General features: G+C 43.6%; 2 protein-coding genes across 4 annotated transcripts in view; both read left to right on the top strand.

Moving 5' to 3' along the window:
• The window catches only part of NPAS2 (neuronal PAS domain protein 2), a 188250-nt gene that overhangs the window by 25255 nt on the left and 146002 nt on the right, over positions 1-16993 (top strand). The window lies entirely within an intron of this gene.
• The window catches only part of RPL31 (ribosomal protein L31), a 179685-nt gene continuing 167906 nt past the window's right edge, over positions 5215-16993 (top strand). The window contains exon 1 of the mRNA XM_058429107.1: positions 5215-5219. The gene's annotated coding sequence lies outside the window, so the exon portion shown is untranslated. The remainder of the gene's footprint in view (positions 5220-16993) is intronic.

Genomic DNA, 16993 nt, shown 5'->3' with positions numbered 1-16993 from the left:
TGGGGCTGATCATTATAGTTTGGCTTCGTGGATGGTGGCTGGAAATAGAGGTCTGACTTCTTCCAAGTCTGACTTAGAGCAGGCTGGCTCCATGCTGACTATTGTAGATGAGGGGCTGGCTCCCTGTACAGGTTGCTGCAGGCCGGGGATCAGGTTCTGTTTTTACATATGGTCTGCCCATTGTCCATTTGCACATTCAGTCTCTCAGTGCCAATGCAGCGCTGGCTAAGAACAAACAATAGACCCAGCACACCGGTTGGCATAGGTTAGCATGGGAGCCACCCAGCCAGGTAGCTGACTAGATGCACTCAGGCACCCGCACTGCTCCAGGTGGACGCCAGCTGGGGCCACACTGCAGCCATCCAACGTCAGCCCTGGTGGGCAGTTTCATACTTGGCCATGGGGCTTGTTGACAGTGCAGTGTCTTTGTGCTGTGAGCTCCTAGCTGCCTTCCTTCAATTTGGGATTCACATCAGAGAACTGCTTCTCTGAGAGGCATGCTGTTTTATTGGGCAGGGCAGCTCTAGCTCAGATTTTAGCCCATTTTTGGTAGTGACCAGCTGTCTTTGTCATCTAGGGACTCCCCTGACAGTAAAAGATTCTCCTGCATGTCATCATGCACCTGTTCTCAGCTCTGACCTGGTTCCTCACCATGGCAGAGGGTTTTCTGGCCAGGAATGGATTATTCCAAACCACTCTGGAATTTCTGTAGGAACTGACCCCTCCTTCAGTCAGTTTCTTGCCACCCCTGCAAGTTCAATGCTGTGGCTTCCCTGCCCTGGGTGCGGTGTCAGGGCCTGAGGTGAACGGAGACAGTGCCCAAATGGCTTGGCCGTGTGGACCAGCCCTTGGTGCCCACGATTTCAGCACCTGCAGGCCCACATGTGGTTTTCTGAAGGTGGTGCCCCTCCCCCATGGTTTTCTGCTTATATGTTTCTTGTGTGTTTTCTCCAACATTTAGGGAAAATTCTAGGGTGGTAACATCATTGGTAGTCAAGGGAGACACTGGAATCTTTTGTTTTGCTAGAAGATACGAATAAAAAGTTTCCAGAGTTTAAGGCATTAAGTTTTACATAAAATGTCTTTAAAGTATTAAAGTTTTATAAATAAACTCTAAAAATGTGATGTGGGGTTTTGAAAGACATCTGTAATTTTTGAAGAGGGGATGGTTTTAAAAAAGCATTTCTTCTCTTGTCTTTGTGTGTATTTGTACGTTTAAATTAAATGACATCCGCTGTGTGTAGGAGTTAAGTCAAAGCTGTCAAGAGTATTTTTTTCTCCTAATAACAACTCTTGTGCCATTGACTAACAAGAATAACAATAAGCCTTCTTTTTAAGTTAAAAAAGAATATTTATTTTTGTCACTGAAAGAACAATTATTCATGTCTTTAAGTTATTTACAGTATTTTTATGAATTCTAAAACATTTTGATGTTTAGCTGCACACAATAAAAATGCCATATTAGTGGGTCCTTCAACTAAAATATTTTGGTTGCAGGATCTTGGCCTTTCAATAATACTAGGTATCATTTAATGAGGACTTATTTGTGCCATAAAGTGTTGAAAATGCCTTACATATGTTAACTCATCTACTCATGCTATTCTCATTTTATAGCTTGTAAACTGAGGCCCAGAAAGGTTCAGCCATCTACCTGAGGCCACACAGCCACAGTTTGGACCTGAGCCATCAATCATCCACCAAAAGCCTGCATTGACCATAGAAGATTCCATTGCATGCTGTCAAGGCGCTTAGTTTCTCTCTTGTGTCTTCCTAAAACGTAAACCTGGAATGGAAGAGAACCACTTACTCTATAGATGCTTTTAGCTCAGAACCCTTCAAGCTTTTGGAGTATGAGAAATAATAACAATCATTCCATTCTTTCCTGGAGTTTGATCTCAGCTGTTGGTGATATTGTTGGGACTGATTTGCTATCTATAAAGCCAAATTTGAGAAAAGACAGGTTAAAAATAAACAAGGAGGATGATGGTAGTAAAAATAACATGATTATCTTCTTATCTTGGAATTCTTTTTTAGTTTTTAGCAGAGTTACATTTCTTCGTTGTGGTAAAATACCTAATGCCACTGAACTGTCCCTTAAAACGGTTAAAATTGTGTACTTTAGATTATGTATACTTTACCACAATAAAAATAAATACTTTTCTTTTTTCTTCGAGACAGAGTCTCGCTGTTTCGCCCAGGCCGGACTGCCGTGGTGCTATCTCGGCTCACTGCAAGCTCCGCCTCCCGGGTTCATGCCATTCTCCTGCCTCAAACTCCCGAGTAGCTGGGACTACAGGCACCCACCACCATGCCTGGCTAATTTTTTTGTATTTTTAGTAGAGACGGGGTTTCACCATGTTAGCCGGCATGGTCTTGATCTCCTGACCTCGTGATCCGCCCGCCTTGGCCTCCCAAAGTGCTGGGATTACAGGTGTGAGCCACCAAGCCCAGCCATAAATACTTTTTTTATAAAGCCAATGAGCTGATGGGGAACTCGGCAAGGTGTGACGTCTGTAGGACTCAAAGGTTGTAATGAGGTTTTCTCCTAGCACGTTAATGTTCTGTGTTGATGACACATGTAATCAGAATGCCTTCGCCGTATATGAAGACCCTTAGGAAAAAGCCAAGAACAGTGTAGAAGGGCCTTCTTTTGGTACTAGAAGTGGCTGATTTAGTGGCCTCAAGAACCACTTTGGTTTCTGCTGTGTTTGGGGAAGCTACAAGTACAGATAAGGACGCTGTGAACACATGTCCTCCTGTGTTTAAAAGAAGAGGAAAGAAAAGAGTTGATGCAGAGGGGGACCCCTGGACCTTATTTTTAGTGTTGACAAATCTGGTGTCATTTAGAAGTGGATGTTTTCAAGGACTTTCCCCTTAAAGGAGGAAGCAGAGGCCCAGGGAAGGAGCCTGCACTGGGTGGGCCATCGTGATGCTGTGGCTGGGCCCGGGAGATTCGACTGGACTCATGTTTTTATTGGGATTGTTTTCGATTTTGCAAAGACCCTGGTTACAAAATCCAGTGGGTCCTCAGTGGTCTGCCCAGCCCTGCTTTTCCCATAGGCCCAGTTTTTCTTAGGGTGTGATCTTCCGGGATCATATGGTATTCTAGAAGAAATTCCTGTATCATACTTGGGAGGTAATGTGAATGGGAAGTTCTTATAGACAGAAATCTTATAGGCAAGATCTGGATGAAGCCTGGAGTGTTTGCCTTTCTGGGATCCAAGGAAACTCATAAAACAGGGAGGATTTAAAGGAGGAGGAAAGGGAATTAAAAAGAGAGTTTCCAAAGCCTCAAATTGACCCACACAGTTTGGCATGAAATGGTCACTTCTGCATCTAGAGCACACATTATTTTTCTGAAGCACCCCGTTGAATGAGAGGAATATATACGTGCCGTCATAGGTTGAAAAAGTGATCTTTTCAGCATAAATTGGTGGGTGGTTGAGAGCATTACTTGCACAATTCAACAATACAGAGCTGGAGATGCGTAAAGAGGACATTCCCCGCTAGTCAACAAATACATAGATCTGCAGCTGGAAATCACTTTAGTTTTAACTTTCAAGTAATCAAGAAACTTTTCTTTATGTCCAATAAGACTCTCTCTACGTAATTTTAGGCGGTACACTGGTTAAAATAATTCTGTTTGGGGAAAATCTTGTGGTTGTTTGTCCCAAATTACTCTGACATGTTCTCTGCCTTGAGTCCCCAAATCCCTGCCGTGGGGCGCAGCCTGTCATGCGTGGGGCGCAGCCTGTTATGCGTGGGGCGCAGCCTGTCATGCGTGGGCCAGGAGGACAGCCAGCGCACAGGGCAGATGCCGCTGGTCATCCAGCCACCTTTTCTGTGCGTTCATCTCAGGAATACAGGTTTCCCTGCACACTTAAATCTATGTGTAACCCAAGTTTATAGACCTGCTGGGAAGTGGAAGGCAGTCGGTTGCCTTTCTCAAAGGCTGCTGCACGAGCAAGATGCCTTTCATCTAGACCATTCCGCTGTAAGCATCTCTCAGACCAGAGTAGTGCGTTGGTGTAAGTCAGCTCTCTCTTCTCTGGTTTAGGGTGGTAGTTGTGTGCTTTGGTTTTGTGTAGCTGAGTGTGTGAATGAAAGTAATTAAGATACCCTAAATAGGGTCTTTAGCTAAATGGTCACCTCCCTGCCTAATTGCAACACCAATAAATCCAAGAAAGGGGAGGACAGTGGCAGCAGGTCACAGTGGGAGGATCATGGCTTGGAGCAAAGACAAGGGCTGTGAGTTCCAGCCCTGCCACCATTAGCTGCAGCGTTTGTGCAGTTGGTTTCACCTCCCAGGTCTTCAGGTTCTTCATAGGGTCAGAACTCCAGGTAGATCATTCTTGGGCTTCCTTCAACTTGAAAAATCTCTGCCTCAACCATATTCTAATCACAACATTATTATAAAATGATAGGCATGACTTCTGTATTTACAAAAAGCCATAATGCATTTCCTCACCTCTGTAGGAAGACATTTGAATTGTTACATTCTTTACTTTTCTCTAAAGCAAGGTTGTGGAAGGTTTCAGGTGCCAGCAGGTTTCTCAGGGCTAGAGTCTGTAACAAAGAGATCCTGGAAAACTGGAGAGAGGTTGAGGAGGAGAGGAATGGACACAGCGTGATTCTGGTCCCACAGAGGTCCTATTGTCTGTAAGAATTCGATGTTGGCTAAAAGAAGCATCAGGAGTCACTGGGGAGGGAGAAATTATGCTGTAATGGTCAGGGAAAGTCGTTAGACTTTTTCAAAACCAAAATATAAAATTTTACATCTTCACTTTACCCTATATAGCCAACTTAAACTCCAGAGAGATCTAACAGTAACTCTTCTTGTAAAAAAAAAAAAAAAAAAAGCAAGAGAAAATAGAAAAAGAAACATTTGTGAAATTCAGAGTGTACAGAATTTTCTAAGATTCAATGAAATCACTAAAGAACGTACTGACAGATTTGAGTTAAACTCATATACTTCATAAAAGGTAATCAAAATGTAAAGATCGTTAACCTTTAGAGGAATTTGCAGAAAAGAATTAACATCTTCAGTATAAGGAAAATAAACAAATTTTAAAACTAATACTGTAATCGAGTTCTCATATTCTGGCCCAAGAATAGGTTGCATCAGATTTAGTTTCAAGTGTAGATTCCTGTCCTCTGTCAAACTCTTCTGCCAAGTCTTCAGCCTCCAAAGGTTGGGATCCTTTCTCTTCTCTGGCAGAGGGCATTCATTCATGTGAGGGTACAAAAGAGGAAGGAATGGTATATGGTTAACAGGAAAGTGGAAGTCAAGAATGTGCAAAGAAAAAGGATGAGATCATTTTGTATCAAGGTATCCAAAAAAATGTTACAGGGCTGTACATCCATGTTCATATCAACATTATTCACAGTCACCAAAAGGTGCAAGCAACCCGTGTGTCTGTCACTGGATGAATGGATAAACAAAATATGGTTTATAGGTACAGTGGAATATCCTTCAGCCTTAAAAATGAAGGACAGGCCAGGTACAGTGGCTCACGCCTGTAATCCCAACACTTTGGGAGGCCGAGGTGGGAGGATCACTTGAGGTCAGGCATTCGAGACCAGCCTGGCCAACATGGTGAAACCCCGTCTCTACAAAAAATACAAAAATTAGCCAGGCATGGTGGTGGGTGCCTGTAATCCCAGCTACTCAGGAGGCTGAGGCAGGAGAATCACTTGAACCCAGGAGGCGGAGGTTGCAGTGAGCCAAGATCGCACCATTGCACTCTAGCCTGGGCAACAAGAGTGAAACTCTGTCTCAAAAAAAAAAAAAAAAAAGAAGGACATTCTGACCCATGCTACCACATGGATGAATGTTGAAGACACTATGCTAAGTGAAATAAGCCAGTCCCAAAGGACAAACACTGCATGATTCCACCTAGATGAGGTATTCAGAATAGTCAAATCCAAAGACGGGATGTAGAATGGGAGTTGCGGGGGCTGGAGAGAGGGAGGAATGGAGAGATATCATTTAATAGGAATAAAGTTTAAGTTTTGCAAGATTAAGAAGTTCTGGACGTAGCTTACACAACAGTGTGAACAGTACTGAGCTGTACACTTAAAAACGGTTAACATGGTAAATTCTGTGTTATATGTCTTTTACCACAATTTTAAAAAATCAGAAATCCTGAAAGGTACTTCCTGTGGATGTGCAATGGGCTTTCCGCAGCATTGCTTATGGCATGAGCACAGGGAAAGCCTTCAGCAGTATACATCAAGGCACTTGACGTGTTCACACCCTGAATGCCATCACTCTGCTTCGGGGACTGCTCCCAAGAGAATAAGCCCAACTCAAGGAAAGGCTTTACTAACCAGCATTGTTCATGTTAGCAAAAAGTTGGAAGCCAAGACTCTTGAAAAGCTTGGTGTGGTTAAATAAACCCTGAGCACCCACTGGCTGGAAACACATGCACCTATGGAAAGTGTTGTTTCTGGAGACTGCAGAGTGACATGCGGAAATGCATATAATGTTCAGTGAAAAAGAGAATATGCCAAATTATATCCATAGCATGATCTCAACTATGCAAAATGCTCCCATGCCCAGGAATGAAAACACAAAATATTAATAGTGGTTGTCTGGGGTCATGAGTCCATGGAAGATTTTTATTTTTTACTTGTCTGGGTCTTCCAGGTTTTTGAATGAGTGGGTAGTCTTATCGGGAAGGTGCATGGTAAATGGGAACACAGTAAAAAATGATCTTTAGTGAAGGAAAAGAAAGGAAAGCAATTGCCTGCTACAGGTAGACCCTGGTGGAGGAGGCTGTTCAAGGAGTCTCATGTTAGCTACATGGTTCTTGCAATAACCAAATCAGGCAGCTGGTGTTGTGCTCCCATTTTGAACAGGAAAAAGTGAGGTTCTAGCAGGTTAGATAACTTGCCTTGGGTTTAGCAAATAAAAGTTTTTGGCTGGGCGCTATAGCTCACGCCTGTAATCCCAGCACTTTGGGAGGCCGAGGAGGGCGGATCACGAGGTCAGGAGATCAAGACCATCCTGGCTAACACGGTGAAACTCCGTCTCTACTAAAAAATACAAAAAATTAGCTGGGTGTGGTGGCAGGTGCCTGTAGTCCCAGCTAATCGGGAGGCTGAGGCAGGAGAATGGCATGAACCCAGGAGGCAGAGCTTGCAGTGAGCTGAGATCGCACCACTGCGCTGCAGCCTGGGCGACAGAGCGAGACTCCATCTCAAAAAAAATAATAATAAAAAAAGTTTTGAAAGCCTCGAAGAATGGGTGTCTGGCTATTTTGAGGCAAGAATTTTCCCCCATGGAAGTCTGCCCACCCGCATAAGAACAGGACTCGTTTTACAGATGTTTGCATCTGTCAATGCAGGGATCCCTGGCTAGCACAGCATACCCCATTTGGCCCCACAAACCTGTCCTTGTCTAGCTAGAGTGGAGAGGAAGGGAGACAATGAGACCACTTGCGATGGAGCACCGCAGGAAGGGATTCATGCACTCACAGTGGAGTCACCGCCTCTACATTGCAGGAGAGGTGGGAGGCACTGATCCTTGCGCTGGTGTCCTGCACTGTTCAGAGCTACAGGAGGAAAATGAGCAAAATACCAATTATGGACCCTTTCTGCCTGCACCCTGCACAGGCACCAGACTCAGTAGGTTAGCACTAGTTCCTGCAGGGGCATTCAGTGCTTTCTTTAAAAAAAAAAAAAAAAAAAAGACAAACCCGCTAATGGCTCGATATGAATTTCACTCATTATCTTCCCATAGCCCTTAAAACATTAAGCATTGAATTAGCACGCTGAACTTCCTAAGAGGAGCAAGAATAATTTGAACTGTGGATTTTAATTACTTATCTTATAAACTTCTATCATGTGAGGTAGAGTGAAGAGCCCTGTCCACACCCCTGTGGACTTTCAAAGCAGCTATTTACGATTTCATAAGACTATCCATTGTCACTACGGTGAATAAATTGTTGTCAAGGGAATGTATCGATCAAACACCAGAAGGCTCCTCTCAGCTTCTGTCGGAATCTTGCATAGGAGAGAACTAGACCTAAACAGGAGGAAGAGTTGATAAGCATTAAGCGAATGAATCTTGGTTCCAAAAAGAACAGCATTGTATGTAAATTTAAATTTACATTTATTAGAATTCGCCCAGTAAATCGTGCTCTACAATGGGGTCAAGGCCAGATTGGGCTTTATTTCCACAACCCCCTAAGGAGTAGCTCACCAGCGTCCTAAGTGGCTGTTTCCTGGGTAAACATAGTACATATTTGCTGTCATGCCGGGAATACCAGTGAGAATCTCATGCATGGACAGAGGACATGATCATCTTTATGTTTGTAACCTCGGGCCTGGAACAGTCTCCTTTTGTGTTCACTTGATTCTAAAAGGTCAGTGTTTCAGAATAGGCTTTTCACATGGTTCACAAGGAGGCCAGTTAGATCCTGTAGCGAAAAGGCAAACTCATGGCACCCTTCTGCTTCTCAAGGCAGGATGCTGGAGGGGCAGTGAGGTAAGATGGTGGCCTCGTGGAGGAGAACAAAGGGGAGCCCCAGGGGCGTCTGCAGCCAGGTGGAGCCGTTCAGCCTTCTGGCACACATCTGTTGGCTGGGTGGAGGTGTGAGGGCGCAGATCTGAAAACCAAGTGGTGACCTAGGGAGGGAACAAGCGCTGCGCAGCATTGATGAAACTTAAAAGATGAAGTCCTGGTCTGGGCGCGGTGGCTCACGTCTGTAATTCCAACACTTTTGGAGGCCGAGGCAGGCAGATGCCTTCAGCCCACGACAAAAAAAAAAACAACAAAAAATTAGCAGGGCATGGTGGCATGTGCCTCTAGTCCCAGTTACTCGGGAGGCTGAGGTTGGGAGATCAGTTGAGCCTGGGAGGTCAAGGCTGCAGTGAGCAGAGATTGCACCACTGCACTCCAGCCTGGACAACAGGCTTTTGGACATAGCCTGCCTCAAAAAAAAAAAAAAAAGATGAAGTCCTGCCTTTGAATCTGGCTGGTGACCTCTCTGTGGCCTGGCATGTAGCCTTAGAGACAGGCTCCTAGGCATGGAGTGGGAGGCCATGGCCATGGGCTGGAGTTGTGGGAATGGCTGAAACCCAAGCCTAAGTGGCTTAAGGAAGCGAGAGCAACTACTGGGAAGGAAGTGGAGTAGGTGGCTGAATCCAAGCAAGAGAGAGAGAGACCTGAACCAGGGCCTCAGGGCATGGAACTAGGGTGTTTCTTTGCCTTTTCATGACCCCATCCTGAGACAGACTATGATTCTAGGTCTCTATGATAGGGAGAGACCTAGAATCTATCCCAGCAACCCCAGGGGAAAGAGAAAGCATCTTCCCCCCACTTTTATACATCAGTCCTAGGGACAGATTCTAACTGGCCTTGCCTGGTCACAAGGCCCTTCTCTTGGACTCCAGCATTAGCCTGAATTATGATTAGGAGGCCAGGGTCAGGTGGTCACCCTGCGAGTGAGGTGGCAAGTACTACGAGTGACAGCCTTGTTAAAACTGTATGGCAGGAATCCGCAGGAAATAAATGCAGACCAAAATAACTGAAGCCCCACAAAGGGAGTACACTCCAAACCTGCTGCTTCGTTTGATGATACCCATTGTTGGTACATGCATTCACCTGTCTCTACAACTATGCACAGTGTGGCTACTGAGATGCTGAAATGTTGAGTGCTGGACCCTGAAACGCTGTGTGAGATGTGCTGTCAGTGTAAAGTGCATACTAGCTTTAAAAGATTTAGTAGGAAAAAAGAATGCAAGCTCTGCTATTATTTTTTAAAATTGATTATATGTTGAAATAACATTTTGTGTATGTTAGGTGAAATAAAATGTATTTTCAAAATTATATTCACTCATATAGCTTTACTTGTAAAAATGTGGCTTGTAGGTATTTGAAATTACATATGTGGCTCATATTATATTTCTCTTCACATCGCTGTTCTAGACTGTGTTCATATTTCTACCTTGGGGGTATTAATCCTTAAGTTCACTATCCACTGGGTCATTAATTTTGTTTTCCTTGACATTATCTCCTCAGACTTCAATGTGCATCCGTTTGAGTGTTGAGGGTTTCAGTGAGTCATTGTTTGCCCTTCGTGATTCCTAGACAATTCTCCTAACTTGTTTAGCCTGTCTCACGAAGGCCTTGACTGTGGGTAGAGCTGGAACCACCTGAGATTCAGGGGGAAAAGAGTGAGTGATAGATGTCACAACTTTTGGAATCTCATTCTTGGATCCTATTTGTGAAGGTTTGCATGTCTCCATGAAAAGCACTAGCATTCCGAGTTGCTTGTGTGTGTTCTTACACATTTTGTTTTTACCTCCTTGTTGACCCCTCATGCATTTATTCCACAATCCAGATGTGAGAAAGCACTTCAGAGCCTAATCAAAATGGAAACTCTTCGCCCTCTTGTTGGTCTCATGTTTATCTGCCTCCATTCAGCCTTCTGTCTGTCCTTCCATCCATTCTTTTATCAAGTTGTGACAGCCCCTGGTATGTGCCAGGCATGGGGCCGAATTCAGCAGTAAGGCAACCAGGCCCATTCCCCAAACTCACAGGGCTAGCAGATGGTGGCACCAGCTTCAGCTTTCCTGCATGTCTGATGAATCACTGGCTCTTAACCAACTTTCCCCAAAACTCTTGGAGGAAAAGTGCACAATGCCTAGTACAGAGGGTCTCAGCCCACTCAGCTTGAACGGAGAAAGTTCAGGTAAGGGTTGGAGTCCATGCTGCTTTCTCCCAAGGACTCCTCTGAGAAATAACCCCTTGAAATAACCCCACTCCCTCCAAACACATTCTGCTTATCACGTCTTCCAGTAATACATTTTGATTAGAGGGATTGGAGCTAAGAGCCCTACTTAAGCAAAATTAAGGAGCTTTGTCTAAAATTGACATATTGAGAGAAACCCATCCAAAACCAGAACAGAAAAATGGATCCAGCTCTCTCTGGCAATTACAGGTAACTCTCCCTATGGCATGTAACTGCCCAGTAAAAATCAGACAAGACCATCCATTAGGATTTCTTTTAAGTGTCACATGTTTAATTCTGCTTGCTAATTAGTAACCTTTCTTTTCCGGAATTAAATGTGTAGTTAATTTTGGTTGAGAACTGTTTCGTTATATGACTGTCCACATTCCTGAGCACAAGCTCCCAATGCTGTGTGCTTTCTCACAAGCCCCCGGTCCTTGGTGCAGATCCAGTTCGAGGGTACCTGTGTTACCTGCTGGTTGGGTGTGGAAGAAGTGTTCTTTGATAAGCATTTAAATGTTCATTTAGATCTAATTGGAAGTAAATTAGTAAAGACTCAGGGTAAAGAAAAGAAATTTTTCATTCAGACTTTGAAATTGATTTTTCAAAATTTGATGTTTATAAAGAAAAGAAATGGAAATAATGCTCACAGAATTCAAGCCACGTGGCACACTCCGAGTGCATTGCATCTGCTTTAGCAGCTCAGACGTCGGAAGCAATGTAGAGAGAATGTGTGTGTGTGTATATGGGGTTGGGGGGGCATGTGTTTAGCAGAATCATAACCCCTGTGAATCAAAAGGAAGCACCTGTGGTGCCAGGGAAGGACCACAACGTGAGAAGAGAGAGAGGTGTCCACCCTGCTTGCACCTTGACCTTTTCAGATGAGCTATGAGTCATTTAAAAATTTCAGAGCAGGGAGTGAGGTGGAGCCAAGATGGCCGAATAGGAACAGCTCCGGTCTCCAGCTCCCAGCCCCAGCGACACAGAAGATGGATGATTTCTGCATTTCTGCTTGAGGTACCGGTTTCATCTCACTAGGGAGTGCCTAACAGTGGGTGCAGGACAGTCGGTGAAGCGCACTGTGCGCGAGCCGAAGCAGGGCGAGGCATTACCTCACTCGGGAAGTGCAAGGGGTCAGGGAGTTCCCTTTCCTAGTCAAAGAAAGGGGAAACAGACGGCACCTGGAATATCGGGTCAGTCCCACCCCAATACTGCGCTTTTCCAACGGGCCTGGAAAACGGCACACTAGGAGATTGTGTCCCGCACCTGGCTCGGAGGGTCCTATGCCCACGGAGTCTCGCTGATTGCTAGCACAGCAGTCTGAGATCAAGCTGCAAGGCGGCAGCGAGGCTGGGGGAGGGGCGCCCGCCATTGCCCAGGCTTGCTTAGGTAAACAAAGCAGCCAGGAAGCTCGAACTGGGTGGAGCCCACCACAGCTCAAGGAGGCCTGCCTGCCTCTATAGGCTCCACCTCTGGGGGCAGGGCACAGACAAACAAAAACTCAGCAAGAACCTCCACAGACTTAACGGTCCCTGTCTGACTGACAGCTTTGAAGAGAGTAGTGGTTCTCCCAGCACGCAGCTGGAGATCTGAGAACGGACAAACTGCCTCCTAAAGTGGGTCCCTCACCCCTGAGCAGCCTAACTGGGAGGCACCCCCCCAGTAGGGACAGACTGACACCTCATTCAACCGGGTACTCCTCTGAGACAAAACTTTCAGATGAACTATCAGACAGCTGAATTTGTGGTCTCACGAAAATCCGCTGTTCTGCAGCCACCGCTGCTGACACCCAGCCAAACAGGGTCTGGAGTGGACCTCTAGTAAACTCCAACAGACCTGCAGCTGAGGGTCCTGTCTGGTAGAAGGAAAACTAACAAACAGAAAGGACATCCACACCAAAAACCCATCTGTACATCACCATCATCAAAGACCAAAAGTAGATAAAACCACAAAGATGGGGAAAAAACAGAACAAAAAAACTGGAAACTCTAAAAAACAGAGCACCTCTCCTCCTCCAAAGGAACGCAGTTCCTCACCAGCAACGGAACAAAGCTGGATGGAGGATGACTTTGATGAGTTGAGAGAAGAAGGCTTCAGACGATCAAACTACTCTGAGCTACGAGAGGAAATTCAAAACAATAGCAAAGAAGTTAAAAACTTTGAAAAAATATTAGAAGAATGGATAACTAGAATAACCAATGGAGAGAAGGGCTTAAAGGAGCTGATGGAGCTGAAAGCCAAGTTTCGAGAACTACGCGAAGATTGCAGAAGCCTCAGTAGCAGATGCGATCAACTGGAAGAAAGGGTATCGCTGATGGAAGATGAAATGAATGAAATGAAGAGAGAAGGGAAGTTTAGAGAAAAAAAGAATAAAAAGAAATGAACAAAGCCTCCAAGAAATTTGGGACTATGTGAAAAGACCAAACCTACGTCTGATTGGTGTACCTGAAAATGATGGGGAGAATGGAACCAAGTTGGAAAACACTCTGCAAGATATTATCCAGGAGAACTTCCCCAATCTAGCAAGGCAGGCCAGCATTCAGATTCAGGAAATACAGAGAACGCCACAAAGATACTCCTCGAGAAGGGCAACTCCAAGACACATAATTGTCAGATTCACCAAAGTTGAAATGAAGGAAAAAATGTTAAGGGCAGCCAGAGAGAAAGGTCGGGTTACCCACAAAGGGAAGCCCATCAGACTAACAGCTGATCTCTCAGCAGAAACTCTACAAGCCAGAAGAGAGTGGGGGCCGATATTCAACATTCTTAAAGAAAAGAATTTTCAACCCAGAATTTGCTATCCCGCCAAACTAAGCTTCATAAGTGAAGGAGAAATAAAATACTTTACAGACAAGCAAACGCTGAGTGATTTTGTCACCACCAGGCCTGCCCTAAAAGAGCTCCTGAAGGAAGCACTAAACATGGAAAGGAACAACCGGTACCAGCCACTGCAAAAACATGCCAAATTGTAAAGACCATCGAGGCTAGGAAGAAACAATAGCAACTAACGAGCAAAATAACCAACTAACATCATAATGACAGGATCAGATTCACACATAACAATATTAACGTTAAATGTAAATGGGCTAAATGCTCCAATCAAAAGACACAGACTGGCAAACTGGATAAGGAGTCAGGACCCATCAGTGTGCTGTATTCAGGAAACCCATCTCACGTGCAGAGACACACATAGACTCAAAATAAAGGGATGGAGGAAGATCTATCAAGCAACTGGAAAACAAAAAAAGGCAGGGGTTGCAATCCTAGTCTCTGATAAAATAGACTTTAAACCAACAAAGATCAAAAGAGACAAAGAAGGCCATTACATAATGGTAAAGGGATCAATTCAACAAGAAGAGCTAACTATCCTAAATATATGTGCACCCAACACAGGAGCACCCAGATTCATAAAGCAAGTCCTCAGTGACCTACAAAGGGACTTAAACTCCCACACAATAATAATGGGAGATTTTAACACCCCACTGTCAACATTAGACAGATCAACGAGACAGAAAGTTAACAAGGATATCCAGGAATTGAACTCAGCTCTACATAAAGTGGACCTAATAGACATCTACAGAACTCTCCACCCCAAGTCAACAGAATATACATTTTTTTCAGCACCACACCACACCTATTCCAAAATTGACCACATAGTTGGAAGTAAAGCTCTCCTCAGCAAATGCAAAAGAACAGAAATTATAACAAACTGTCTCTCAGACCACAGTGCAATCAAACTAGAACTCAGGATTAAGAAATTCACTCAAAACCGCTCAACTACATGGAAACTGAACAACCTGCTCCTGAATGACTATTGGGTACATAATGAAATGAAGGCAGAAATAAAGATGTTCTTTGAAACCAACGAGAACAAAGACACAACATACCAGAATCTCTGGGACACATTCAAAGCAGTGTGTAGAGGGAAATTTATAGCACTAAATGCCCACAAGAGAAAGCAGGAAAGATCCAAAATTGACACCCTAACATCACAATTAAAAGAACTAGAAAAGCAAGAGCAAACACATTCAAAAGCTAGCAGAAGGCTAGAAATAACTAAAATCAGAGCAGAACTGAAGGAAATAGAGACACAAAAAACCCTTCAAAAAATTAATGAATCCAGGAGCTGGTTTTTTGAAAAGATCAACAAAATTGATGGACCGCTAGCAAGACTAATAAAGAAGAAAAGAGAGAAGAATCAAATAGATGCAATAAAAAACGAAAAAGGGGATATCACCACCAATCCCACAGAAATACAATCTACCATCAGAGAATACTACAAACACCTCTATGCAAATAAACTAGAAAATCTAGAAGAAATGGATAAATTCCTCGACAAATACACCCTCCCAAGACTAAACCAGGAAGAAGTTGAATCTCTGAATAGACCAATAACAGGTTCTGAAATTGTGGCAATAATCAATAGTTTACCAACCAAAAAGAGTCCAGGACCTGACGGATTCACAGCTGAATTCTACCAGAGGTACAAGGAGGAACTGGTACCATTCCTTCTGAAACTATTCCAATCGATAGAAAAAGAGGGAATCCTCCCTAACACATTTTATGAAGCCAGCATCGTCCTGATACCAAAACCTGGCAGAGACATAACCAAAAAAGAGAATTTCAGACCAATATCCTTGATGAACATTGATGCAAAAATCCTCAATAAAATACTGGCAAACCGAATCCAGCAGCACATCAAAAAGCTTATCCACCATGATCAAGTGGGCTTCATCCCTGGGATGCAAGGCTGGTTCAACATACGCAAATCAATAAATGTAATCCAGCATATAAACAGAACCAAAGACAAAAACCACATGATTATCTCAATAGATGCAGAAAAGGCCTTTGACAAAATTCAACAACCCTTCATGCTAAAAACTCTCAATAAATTAGGTATTGATGGGACGTATCTCAAGATAATAAGAGCTATCTATGACAAACCCACAGCCAATATCATACTGAATGGGCAAAAACTGGAAGCATTCCCTCTGAAAACTGGCACAAGACAGGGATGCCCTCTCTCACCGCTCCTATTCAACATAGTGCTGGAAGTTCTGGCCAGAGCAATCAGGCAGGAGAAGGAAATAAAGGGTATTCAACTAGGAAAAGAGGAAGTCAAATTGTCCCTGTTTGCAGATGACATGATTGTATATCTAGAAAACCCCATTGTCTCAGCCCAAAATCTCCTTAAGCTGATTAGCAACTTCAGCAAAGTCTCAGGATACAAAATTAATGTACAAAAATCACAAGCATTCTTGTACACCAATAACAGACAAACAGAGAGCCAAATCATGAGTGAACTCCCATTCACAATTGCTTCAAAGAGAATAAAATACCTAGGAATCCAACTTACAAGGGATGTGAAGGACCTCTTCAAGGAGAACTACAAACCACTGCTCAATGAAATAAAAGAGGATACAAACAAATGGAAGAACATTCCATGCTCATGGGCTGGAAGAATCAATATCGTGAAAATGGCCATACTGCCCAAGGTAATTTATAGATTCAATGCCATCCCCATCAAGCTACCAATGACTTTCTTCACAGAATTGGAAAAAACTACTTTAAAGTTCATATGGAACCAAAAAAGAGCCCGCATCGCCAAGTCAATCCTAAGCCAAAAGAACAAAGCTGGAGGCATCACGCTACCTGACTTTAAACTATACTACAAGGCTACAGTAACCAAAACAGCATGGTACTGGTACCACAACAGAGACATAGATCAATGGAACAGAACAGAGCCCTCAGAAATGACGCCGCATAGCTACAACTATCTGATCTTTGACAAACCTGACAAAAACAAGCAATGGGGAAAGGATTCCCTATTTAATAAATGGTGCTGGGAAAACTGGCTAGCCATATGTAGAAAGCTGAAACTGGATCCCTTCCTTACACCTTATACAAAAATTAATTCAAGATGGATTAAAGACTTATATGTTAGACCTAAAACCATTAAAATCCTACAAGAAAACCTAGGCAATACCATTCAGGACATAGGCGTGGGCAAGGACTTCATGTCTAAAACACCAAAAGCAATGGCAACAAAAGCAAAAATCGACAAATGGGATCTCATTAAACTAAAGAGCTTCTGCACAGCAAAAGAAACTATCATCAGAGTGAACAGGCAACCTACAGAATGGGAGAAAATTTTTGCAACCTACTCATCTGACAAAGGGCTAATATCCAGAATCTACAATGAACTCAAACAAATTTACAAGAAAAAAACAAACAACCCCATCAAAAAGTGGGCA

This window comes from Hylobates moloch, unplaced genomic scaffold, assembly GCF_009828535.3.
Source record: "Hylobates moloch isolate HMO894 unplaced genomic scaffold, HMol_V3 SCAFFOLD_15, whole genome shotgun sequence".
NCBI lineage: Eukaryota > Metazoa > Chordata > Mammalia > Primates > Hylobatidae > Hylobates > Hylobates moloch.
Note: the sequence above shows the minus strand (reverse complement) of the source record. Positions and strands in the feature narration are given on the sequence as shown.